The 12,295-nt window shown below is 39.8% G+C and overlaps 1 long non-coding RNA gene across 1 annotated transcript; it reads right to left on the bottom strand.

The window, feature by feature from the left end:
- Positions 1-25: 25 nt before the first annotated feature.
- On the bottom strand, positions 26-4,504 carry LOC118163896. The gene is made up of 2 exons (XR_004749239.1): positions 1,155-4,504; positions 26-955 (listed from the first exon to the last, which is right to left on the bottom strand). It is a non-coding gene; the product is annotated as an uncharacterized LOC118163896 (long non-coding RNA).
- Positions 4,505-12,295: the final 7,791 nt, after the last annotated feature.

Below are 12,295 nucleotides of genomic sequence, written 5' to 3'. Positions count from 1 at the left end.
TTTTTTTTTTTTTTTTTTTTTCTTCCCTGGGTTGCGCTTAGATACGAAGCTATTGCTTAAACCGAACGACGAGCGCTGCGATTTTGACATGCCTTTCCCAGAAATGTGTAACGCCGCCTCGAGAGCTGTGCCAAGATCAAACTGCTTCGGACTGAAGAATTCAGCCTGCTTGGAAAAGGAGATAAGAATCTGTGCCTTTTTTGTTGTTGTTGTGTTGTTTTAAAGGGACATTTCAGGTGGCAAACACGGAGTTTAGCTACTGAAAGGCAGTTGACTAATGAAAAAGCTTCCCAAATGGTGAAATACCACTCAGCTCCAGCGAGCATATTCTGTTTCAATCGCTGCGTACGTGGGCGTTCAATATTTTTCACAGATTGCCCGCAAAACTCATCACTACTTATATGATAATATTTAGCAGCTAAATTTGTTGCTGGCTGGAATAAGTGCCTTTCTTCAGTCCTCTGAAGTAATTCCTTAGGTTGCCATGTTGCCGCAGCAATACCAGAGTTGAAAACCCCATCACCCAGGCTCTGCTCCTGTGTCTCAGCTGCCTAAACTGAAGCCCTCTGAACTCACCAGCCTACTTCATTTTTGGTGCCTGAGGTAAGTGCCAGGGGTTAAGTGTAAATGCATGCTGGGAGGTTCATCACCACCCTCGTCGCTGTCTTTGGGACATCCTGATGTTTTCCTGAGTGTGTGGGAAGCAACAAGTATTTTCAATGCAAAGGCAGAACCTGTTAACTTCTCCAGCCTCTGCGATGAGATGACCTTTCCAAGGACAACAATAACCTCCTCCTCAGAACAGAAGCTGAGATTTTGTATGCAGAGCTTTCCTGTTGTGAACACCTGATGTTACAGTTACAAGCAGAGTCATGTGGGAGCCATTCAGTGGGACCGGTCATGCATGGAAAGCTACTGGCGCACAGAGCTGTTCACAAGATGAGGGCAATGGAGACTGCAAGACAAAAAAAAATAATGCCTCAACCCAACGCTGCCGTACAAGTCCCTTGTTTTAGGTCAATAATTTACTTTAGGCCCAAGACAGAACCATCAAGATATTGCAAAGAACATGAACATACAGGGAGTATTTGAGGCAAAACAAAACAAAACAAAAAAAAACACTCAAGTATGAGTAGAAGAATCAAGGCTTGTACATGCTCAGTTTTGACTGTCTCTATCTGACAGAAAATGCAGCTGTAAAGTTAAGCACCATTGATAGGTCACCACATTAAATAGTGTCAAGTAATCCGAGTGAAGCATGAACAAATGAAGCCTAGTGTTTGCAATAATCTCCTGAGGATGGCAGTGGAAAGCCTGCCCACTTGCACCAGGACTTGCAGTTGGAGGAGCCTCTTACGACATTGCTCTGTCAGCACATCCACCTAGAGGGAACGCCGAGCTGAGCTGGCTGACGCTTCTCCCCCCCTCCTTTTTTATTTTTTTTTCTCCTAAATGAGCTGCATTACTTCCTGGATGACATCAGCTAAATGGGGAAAAAAACAAGTCTTCAGGCAGTTGTTTTGCTATGCTGAGTAAGGTTGGGTCCTATCCAGTGGTTATGCCAACAAAACACTGGTCTGCAGATTAAAATGCCTCTGCCCTGGGTTCAGCTGCAGGATTAGGAATCATTTCCCAGCTATCGTGCACAAATCAGGCATTTATAGAAAGGTAGAACTGATACATGAGAGGCAGCGAGAGAGAGGTTTGCGTAATTAAGGGACAAGGCACTTTTCTATAATAAATGTTCTGAATAGGCAAATTTGCTGCATATTGACGGAAAGACATGGAAAAAAATTGTCAACTATTTCTTTTCCTATATATATACATATATTAACCAGCTGCACCTATGTCACCCTGGTTGTAGCCTTAGATCTTGCCTAGTGATAGAGAATTAGCCTGCCTGTTCTAACAGGCACGTGGGACAGATAAGGGGGTCATCAACAGCTGGCCCATCTTGCGTCACATTCAGCTGAGACTGATTCAGCTCTTTACACTGCGAGTTTGTACCAGTGCCCCTGGCTTACAAGGACTTTGTAGTACGATGTTCTGGTGTTGACCACTTTTAAACATTACTTGACAGCTTCCTTTTGAAACACAATACTTTTGTCCAGATTGAGACACATTTAACAGGCTTGCCTTTGGGAATGCAATTCATAAACACAAGTTAGATGTTCTTTCTAGAGTAAGTAGCATGACGAAGACATGGAGTTCCCAGGGCTCACAAGCAGGCTTTGTAACACCCAGAGTGCTGCTTGGAAAGAGGCTTTGGCCATTTGAAGACCACATGAGTATGAAATACTCTCTGTCTCTCCGTTTTTGGCACTTGACTGCAGTTCTGAGTTCAGTATGTGAGGAAAGTGTGAGTCACAGCTGCAAAAACTTTGCTTGGTCTTCAGTGCTTTGAGTATAAGGGACTGTCTTAGGCTTTACTTGAAGAGCTCAGAAGAAGGAAATATTGACCATTTATTTAGGAGCCATGTGGTTAGAGCATTTGCTCAGGAAGTTGTAGAGCTGTGTTCAACACACTTTTGTAGTCTCATGTGATTCAAATTCACCTCTTTTGTCTTGCTGTAGTGTCCTAGAGAAGGTACGCTTTCCCTACCCTTTCTTTTGAAGTTGTGCTGCAACTCAGAGAGGAGTGCAGGACTCTGACGGCAAAGGGGAGAGGAGTTTTCCTTGAGGAGTATTGCTCAACAGCTCTGAAGTGAGAGCGCTTGACTGCCAGAGAAGCCTACAGCCAGAGTACTGGCACTAACCTGGGAGGTGGGAGGTGCCTGCTTTTTCCCTTCACGATGAGCTTAGTGTTGAAGACTGGTCTCCTATTTGAGGATACAAAGTAGAAGACAGAAAGTGAGATTGTGTGACAGCCTTTCTCAAACATTAAACACATGAGATGAATGTGGCTAATACCCACACTTTATCCAAGCTTTGGCTAATATCTTTTTTTTTTTTTTTTTTTTTTTTAAATTATTACTTTTTATTTTTTATAAATACTGTAGAAATGTATCAGGAGTATGAAGCTCTACGCTTGCAGAATTTATTGCTCCACTCCTTCAACCCTTTTCTGCCATGGCTGATGGTATGCTAGGTCTCTTTCCTACCAGTATCTTTGGAATTACCCTTTATAACTCCTTCCATCTCCACCTGAGGGAGGGGATCATTCATTTCTCAAAATGAAGGCTCTGTAATGCACGCAGGTGGCAGTGCTTATTTGAAGGGTTCGCTGAAAGTGTCCAGCTAACACCCAGCTAAGGGCAGAAAGTCTCTGCCCTTTCTCTCTTCCCCTTGATTTCAGATGGCACAGAAGATGACCTGCAAGAAATGCTGCCAGAAGAAAGTATTTGACTCTTGTTCTGCAAAAACATGAAATATTAAAAGCATTTTCTTCAACATCACAGGAAGTCTGAGTCTAGAATTTGATCTCCAACCCCTCGCGGGATGGTGTCCAGTACTGGCATGAAGCTCTCATACTCAACCTTAGCTGGCATCTTCGAGACTATCGTGCTTAAGTTATTCCTTGCTCTTCATCATTTATTTTAATTGCTTCCATTAAAGACTCTCTGCAGTCCCTCAGAACAAGCAAATGAGGCCATGGAATTACATGTACAAGGGAGAGGCAGGAAAATAAAAGACAGGGAAAATGCTACGACATTTTACCATTGTTGACATCCTTTAATCAAATTTTAGCTATGAAGCTAAGAATCAGAAGTTAGCTTTTATGGAATTTCACCATTCAGATAGGCATCTCATAATTATTCTCGTAGCAATTAAGACTGAAGATGTTTTGAGAGGTCCCATGAAATTCCATCTGTATCTTAGATTTTTGAGATGTTATTAAAAGTTGTAACAGGCCCCTCTGTCCTCTTCCCTTGCCCCTCAGAACCGAAGAGGCTCCTATTATGTAAGATTGATATGCTCTTTTACTTCCATTCTCATATTTCTGTACCCAGAATCCCCAGCAAAGGTAAAGGCCACTAGATATGGCATATTTAAGGGACAAAACTCAATGGACTGCAAGTGACTGAAAACTATTTACTACTGTACTTTCCTTTAATTACCTCTAATAGCACCAAAGCATCTTATGCCAGCATTATGACTGTAACAATTATGTTCTCCCAGCAGCACTTTCTAGGCTATCATCAAGTTTGTATATTACATTTAAAGGTATGAAATTAGAGTTTATTCTGACAAGATGAAATCATAACAGGGAATGAGACAAAATTTCCTTTCAAGGTGGCATCATTTTCCTGAACCAGAGGAGACAAGTGTTGGCAGAGAACAAGACATGACCATTGGAGATGGATTTGCAGTCATCTAACAGCTGTGTTTAGCAACCAAATGATGGGAATATCTCGACATCTTGGTTGTAAACTAGAGCTTGCTGGTTGAATATATAAACTCAAGGGAAAGTGATTAGTGTAGGCTACTAACCTGATGACTCTGTCAATGAAGAAAAGTACACTATAACATGTGACTGAAAATATTACCAAGAGATCTTAGAAACAAAAGACACTGCAGATTTATTTACATTTATTTGTATTTTATTTATTTATTATTTATATTTATTTATATTTATTTATATTAGGACTGCTTGGTTAGTATAAGATTTTTAAGTCCATGGGCAATGGTTCCTTGGTTGTTTCGTTAAAAAAAAAATCATCCTTATCATCCCAACCACGTGTGATGCCACGAGGATTATGTAAATTGCCTTCATGTAATAGTTGAAGTGGTGTCCTTGTGCTTCTTTCTTCCCAGTGGCTGTTTCCCTAACTGGATGAGTTAATTCTGCTCAACAGCACATTTTAATACTACGATTACAGATATGGCTTACTGACTGTAGCCTGATTGAGACATTGCTGCAGATTTATTTTTTGAGTCTATTTTAAAAGCCACTCTCTCTTCTGGAGGTCTTAACAGCTTTGGAGTTGCAAGGAGCGGAGCTAATGTATTTAGTTAGTATTTAGTTATTTTCTTAATTAGTCTTCCTTATTGAAAATACTTCACTATTTACTGGTTCTGTCCTCTAGGAAAAAAAAAATAATAATAAAAAAGTGATGCTTTTTTTTTCAGTGGATCTCTTGAGGCCCACTAGACGTTTCTTCTACACAGACTTTTGTTAAAAGTTGTTGTGGCCAGTTCCGTCAGTCCTCAGCATATTCTCTTACCGCAAACCCATTTGGTGACTGGGAATTTCTTTTATATATTTATTTATTTATTTTCTTATCTGTGCCATTCATGATCTGACTCACCTTGGTACATAATGATAAGGAGTCAGATGTGTCCCACTGCTACCTGGCTGGCTGTGTGGAGTTTTTTTGTTTTGTTTTGTTTTGTTTTTTCTTGTCAGATCACTCAGAGTAGTGACTCTTAGCTGCAGAATGCCAGCTGGCTTGTGCATATGTGGCACACACGTGTCTGCTCAGATCTTCCACAGTTGTGAATTATTTGTCTTCTTTAAATGAAACCCAGGATTTTCAGTCTCAGTTCAAATCTGATATTTTATCCTACTGAAACTCCTTGTTTGATTTACTGCTTGGGCTACATGATGCAGAAGAAATCACAGCTAATCTGACCTTTGCTCTTGCTGTTTGGCTAAACCAGGATCTTATTGAAAACCTAGACAAGAAAAATGGCGTTACCATTTTTTATAATTTTTGTCTGTATGATGGTGAGCCTTATATTTCTCAGCTTAAAAAAAAAAAAAAAAAAAAAAAAAGCTGACCTATTTCACAGTAAGACCTAATGTATGGAGTGTGCTTTAAAATCCTTAATAGAAATGCTGTTTTGGGGTGACATTTTTTCTTTGTTTTCCTTAGAAATCAAATTCTTCTCTTAGGTTCTAGTGCTCAGTTACTAGACCAAGGACTTGTAGTACACCACTGACAATCTGTCCTAGACCAGTTCTGGTTCATTTCATTTATTTGGCTGTCTTCCTGCAACACAGGTCTCCTTTCTCCTCTGCATATGTCCAGTTGTCCCTGAGCTTTCTGCTTTATTGATAGATGTATTGCCTCAATATCATCTGATGCTCTGGTCCTTTGTTGCAACCCTGATCTAGCAGCATCTAATGCTTTCCCAAGTTCAAGGCATCTCTGAATGCTTTATGTACTCCAAACACATCAGGCAGTATGTAATCCTAGGCAGACCTGAGAATGACAACAGTGAATTAGCAGCAAGCAGCATTCAGAGAGGCAAATTTTTGTTTAAGATGAGATGCAGGAAAATATCCAGGGCTGAAAAGGGAAGATAATTGATTCAGAAGCAAATGTTTTTTAGGGAAATCTTCAGGATGCAAAGAAGCTGGTGAAGACCAGAGAATTTCTTTTCCTTTCAGCTTGGTACTTTTGACATCAAGGTTTTTGTGTAAGTGGGGTATCTATAATATAAAGAGAAACTAAATAGGAGTATTGTCTGGAGAAAAGGGTAAATATTAGCATGCAAATCAAGTCTCCGAGTTGGGGTACAAGTGGGGGAAGGTTCTCTAAGCATTTCATAGTTTCATGCCTCTTTCTATGCTTCTGTAGTTCTCTTTCATACAGTCTGTTTCCTTTAACATCCCTGTCAACAGTATGGGAACATGCCTTTGTCCTGAATAAACCTACAGGGTAATTGCAAATGTGGAAAGTGAGTAGTTGTTTTTTGTAACGGTGGATGAACATCAATATATATAATAAATCTACTGTAAGAGATAATATCTAATATTTTCTCAGGTTAACCAGTAACTGGCTAGTTTTGCAAATATTTGTCTGTTCCCTATGATCAAAACTTGGTTTTGATTCATCATTGGCACCAGCTATTTTGCTCAAATGAAAGCAACTTGGCATGTCTTTCTCCTTATGTATTTGAATCAACAGATGAGAGACAGCAAAATAAGTTAATTGTTAACTTATCGACATGAACACAGAGGACAAATTCCAAACAGAGCAGAATGAGGCATCTGGGTAAGGTCATCATGCTCCTAGAATCACCCATTAAATTATTTTTTTACTTGTTATTCCACTTTGTTCCCCAAAAGGTTAGCACAGAGATAGTTTGTTTCAATGGGCACACAGCTTATTATTCAATCTACATTAAGAAAATATTGATTTGCAAATTGACCTTTAACAGATCTCTATTTTTTTTTTTTTTTAATGAGTGTTTCTTGATAGACAACAAAATTTACCACACAGCATTCAAGAAGCTGCGCGTAATTTCTTTCTCTCTAGTTGGAGTGGAACAAAGAATAAATCCCTCCTACCTAGCAGGCAGGGAAAAGCCATGTTACTGTAAGCGTTTGGGCTGGCATGACCTATGCCATGCTTTCTGTGAGAGCTGGAAGACACCGCTTTTGAAAAAAAACACAGGATGTTGTCTTTAAAGATCTTTATCAGAAATGGCCTGGTATCACGCTGCCTTTTCCTACAACCTCGCCAGATCTCTTCAAAGAAAGATTTTCTGTCTTCTGTGGCCTCATGCTTACTCCTCTGTTTCAGTTTTTAGTGACAATTGATAGTGCAGAACTGAGGTGGTCAGAACATTTAATGAGACAAATGTTTGCCTCAGAATTTTAATGGAATTTTTATACAAACTACTAACAAGTAACTCCCTATTTGCCAAAGTTGTATCATAACATTTGTGTAATTGCAAAGGGCTCTGACTATAGTGCAGGAAAGCTAAGTGACTTTGTTACCAAGGCTGTGCTGCTTTGTTGGTGTCTCAAAAGGGCTGTTGCATGGGGGAAGCTTTGTGCTGACTTGTCATCACCAGCCCTGTCCTGTTCACAGTCCTGCTGTGGCTCTGGAGAGGTGTCCACCAGTCCACTTGGGGACTACACCTTTTACTACAAAGGTCTTTTTGCATGTCTGGCTATTCACTCCATCACTGATGTGTTTGTGCCACACATAGCCATCCCCTTGTCATCTGGAAAGAAAATAATTTAAGCCATTGCCCATCAGCACCTCATAGCAAAATTGAGAGATCAGGAACATGGACTGGAGGCAGGCTTTCAGGCTACAGACTTACAGTGTAACATAGAATCATAGAATCATTAGGGTTGGAGAAGACCTCCAAGATAATCTGGTCCAACCATCCCCCTACCACCAATGTCACCCACTAAACCATGTCCCTAAGCACCAGGTCCACCCTTTCTTTAAACACCCCCAGGGACGGTGACACCACCACCTCCATGGGCAACCCGTTCCAATGCCTGACTACTCTTTCTGAGAAGAAATGTCTCCTCATTTCTAACCTAAACTTCACAGCCCTTTGTAGCCTGCACAGGTGATGTAGACTTTACTCCCAGCCTGGAGCTAGCCTTGCTGGAACACCCTGCAGGAGGTCATCAGCCCAGCTGCTCACTTCCATGAGGGGAAGCACAGGCATGACCTAGAATGATTTAAGACTGACAACACAAGTATGGATTGCTTGTCCACGGAATGTGGACCATATGGCACATAGTCTGCTGGAAGGATGAAGTTAGAGAGCAGTTCTTAGGGCTGTATGTATGTGGAAGAAAAAGTAGGGAAAAGAAAACAGACACTTGTGAACTAAAGTCTGCCTCTGAGGCACTGTCAGGAAACCAGAGATCATCATTAGATATTATTTATTGCCAGCTTGATTCCCAACCCATGCTTGTTGGCCAGGATGAGATATCTTTTGCACTAGCCAGAGGCAAGGAGGCCTAAAAACATCACCTCCTCTACACACTGGCATTTCTTTGTTTTACCGACCCAGGACCATCTACATATTGACCAGGACGGTGCCCGGTGACCAGGGAAAGTACAGACAAAGCAGCCAGGTCACTTCATCTGGGCGACTTTCTGCCTGTTCTTGTGGAAATGAAGCAGCCTTCTCTTCCTTCTCTTGCTGTGGTTGGAAGTGTAACACCTATTGACAATCCTTCCTGAAGAAAACTGGCGTAGAGCAGGAGGTGGGATTAGGAACCCTTCTCCCTGAGCTGGTGCTGCTGTGTGGCCAGTTTATAAAGGCAAGGTAGACATGAGGTGCCTTGATGGCTTTCTAATGAAGTTCTTCTGAAGCCCTCTGAGGCTAAGACAGAGCAAGTGGTCTGTCTTAGTTACTATTTAATTCAGTTAGGTTACTTAATGTGATGTGGAACTAAACTGTGTAATGGAGAGTCAGACGTGCTCTGCAGCCTTGACCAACATTTTCTGCACACAAGCAGTGCTGTTCCCTGCAGCTGAATCTTTTTATAAGCATGACTTGGAGGTTAAACCACCAACAGCAGTGTTGCTAACAATCTTGTCTGTGAAGTGGCTCATGAATGGTTAATGCAGTGAACTAAATACTGAGATGAATGTCTAAATGCGTAAGTAAAACAGACATAGATAATATTATGAAATAGGAAGTCTGAATGGGTTGTTTTGGTTTAAAACATTAACCTAAAATGAGATATTTCACTGTCCTTCCCAAAACAGGATGGGTGGATATGGAAAGTGGATCCATAAATAGAAATTGCAGAGTTATGTCCTGTGTCAGGCCTGTCTAGTACTCCTTATCCTTTGCTTTTCTTCAATTTTTAACTGAGGAGATATAATCTGAGCTGCCTATCATTGAGATGAAGAACTAGACAGATACCAAAAAGAGTCCAAGCATTTGGGAATACAGAAAATAACTTTAAAATAAGAAAATACAAGCCAGATATTATTATAATAGTAGTGAAATCATATATAAATACTCTTAAAAAATGCAAAGATAAATTTCACTTGAAGGGCTACTAATAACCCATTCATGCAATATTTCAAATGTAAATGTTTAACACTCCACTGCCAGTGTTTTTCATTGACTGGGTTAGACTGATAATATTGAAAGACTCATGAGGTGGCAACTGGCCAGTACTAAAATTTCTCCCTCATACTATCTGTACAAGCCTGACAGAGTCAATATGTCCTACCTAAGCATTTCATACAGGAACAAAACAAAAGTATCAGGAAAGAACACAGTTTCCTGAATGAACTATTTGCTCAGCAAAGAATCTCTAAAGTGATTTGAATGAGTTTTGGTTCACTTTAGGCTTTTTCTTAAAACAGGTTTGTAGGATTAAATAAGCAAGCCTAGCATGACTGTAAGTACACCTGATTGTCTTGTCTTCAAGAAATGGATGGGGCTCTCATAAGATGTCCTTTTTACTCACTTTTCTACTTTCTCCCTCTACTTGTTCAACAAATTATTTTTTCATAAAACAATATACTGAAAAAATCAATTTTCTTTTTTTTTTTTTAATGAAAAAATGAATAAAGGAATTAAGTAAGCTATACTATGCTACACTGAAATTATTAATTATAACTTGTCACCAAAAACTCTGCTGTTGACATTATTCAAAGGCATAAAACTGTAATGAATGGACAAGCAAATATGCTTGTATGTTTGTTTTTCTTAAAGTGCAGAACTCAGATATTTTCAAACATAAATCTAATCCTGCAATCAATTATGTCCAGGTTGATTGTTGTCATCAAAAGGGATCATGAGGTCAGGTTGTAGTGTACTGTAGGCTGACAAAATGTGACTCTGTTTCTTAGTCTCAAGAACTGAGTCAGAGGGGTCTGACTGTGTTTGGGCCTTGATGAAGATTGATATGGTGCAATACAGAGTTGAAAAAATGCTGATAAGTGAATGCATATATCAAGATGAGGAAAATTTATGCTTGCCCCTTTTTTGAGTTTGTTTTTTAACCCAGTTCTGATCTGTGATCCCACTAAATCTCCAGCTTCTTCTTTGCGACCAGGCAGTGGTAGCCAGAACACTGCTCATTCTCTTCTTTTACCTCACCCTAATTATTACCCTTGTTATACTAAAATACACTAAAATTCTACTGAGAAGCTTCAGTTAATGTGGGATGAAAAGAAATCTAGGTATCAGAATGTCTTCTATAGTGATCCATGATCTAAATTAGCTTCTAGCTATTCTTAGATGAAATGTAAGCTATGAATATAGACCCTTGATTTCCTAAATGGCCTGAATCATAGCACCTTAGGAAAATCTGTCCCCTAGGGTGATACTACTAGTTCTTAATATGGATATTAAAATCAGTGTATGTTTTTTTTGTTTGTTTGTTTTGTTTTGTTTTTAATCTGTTTTTCTGAGGCTATAATTAAGGAGTTCAAGACATTAAATAGTCCAGGAAACATATGTAAAAAAAAAAAAATCAATCGTTGTCAAGATAAGTTGTTGTTATTTAACATTACCAAAAAGGCCTGCAAAGCAAGGCAAACTGTAGATAGACAAGTTTTCTCTTTCCTTTTATCTGTTTGTAAACAATAATAATAACAATAATAATAATAACAGAATGGAAAAAGATGCACTCTGGGGGAAGAACGGGAGTATCCTGCAAGCCTAACATTAGTTTAGTAGGGGCCATTTCTATTGGCTCCTTTGTAGACACTGGAGAAAGATAAGCTCCTTCAGATGTGGTAAAGAACAGCTGTCTTGGGCTTTTGTTCTGAATCACTTCTGGAAGAGATGATCTCTCTCCATCTGCAGCAGAGATGTATCAGCCTCTCTCGAGCCTGAAGTGGCCAATTCCCCCTGAGCTTGCAGAGTACTGCCTGCAATGATCACACAGCAGCAGCAGACAAGCACCAGTGGCTTCTTCCAGAGGTGTAAGAAAGCACCGGAGATTTTATTTTCTGAATCAGATGGGGAAACAGGCAAGTGAATGAGCTGATATATAATACCAAGAGAAAGACCATTCTTGCCTGACAGCAGTGACTGTTCTAGTAGCTCTGCATCCTTGTTCATAAAGTGTGAACTATTAGTAAAAACAGGCTTCCTTCTCTCACGGTCCTTTCACAAGCACTGGGTAAAGCATTTGGTCTTGTATGCAGTTTCCTGTCACTGCATTAATGAAAAGTAGCTGAATTGCTCTCTGACAGGTTCCCGTCACAGAGCCATTTCAAAAGCTCTGGTGAGATGCACAGTTCATTACCAGTGTTTTTGACTGTAATGCTAATGGGTGACCTATTTGTGACCTATTTTTCCCCCGAAGAATATACACCTGTCCCTTACTGGGGATGAATGTAATAGTCCTGACCATCCTTTGATTTTCACCTTTGCAAGGACTTCTTACTCTGTGATAAGGTAATAGAAAATCCATCATCTGATCTGGTAGTGCTCATGTGCTCTGAAACGTTTATACTAGGTACTGGATGCCTACAGTTATGTTTTTATTATTATTATTATTTATTTATTTATTTATTTATTTATTTATTTATTTATTTAACTGATGTAGAAAAGAACAGAGTCAAAACCCCTGCTACCTTTGATTTTTCCTTTCCCCTCAAGCCACTGCTTTGTATAT

The sequence above is a fragment of the Oxyura jamaicensis genome, chromosome 3, assembly GCF_011077185.1.
Source record: "Oxyura jamaicensis isolate SHBP4307 breed ruddy duck chromosome 3, BPBGC_Ojam_1.0, whole genome shotgun sequence".
Lineage (NCBI taxonomy): Eukaryota > Metazoa > Chordata > Aves > Anseriformes > Anatidae > Oxyura > Oxyura jamaicensis.
The sequence above is the reverse complement of the archived record's forward strand: the minus strand, read 5'-3'. Positions and strand labels throughout refer to the sequence as shown.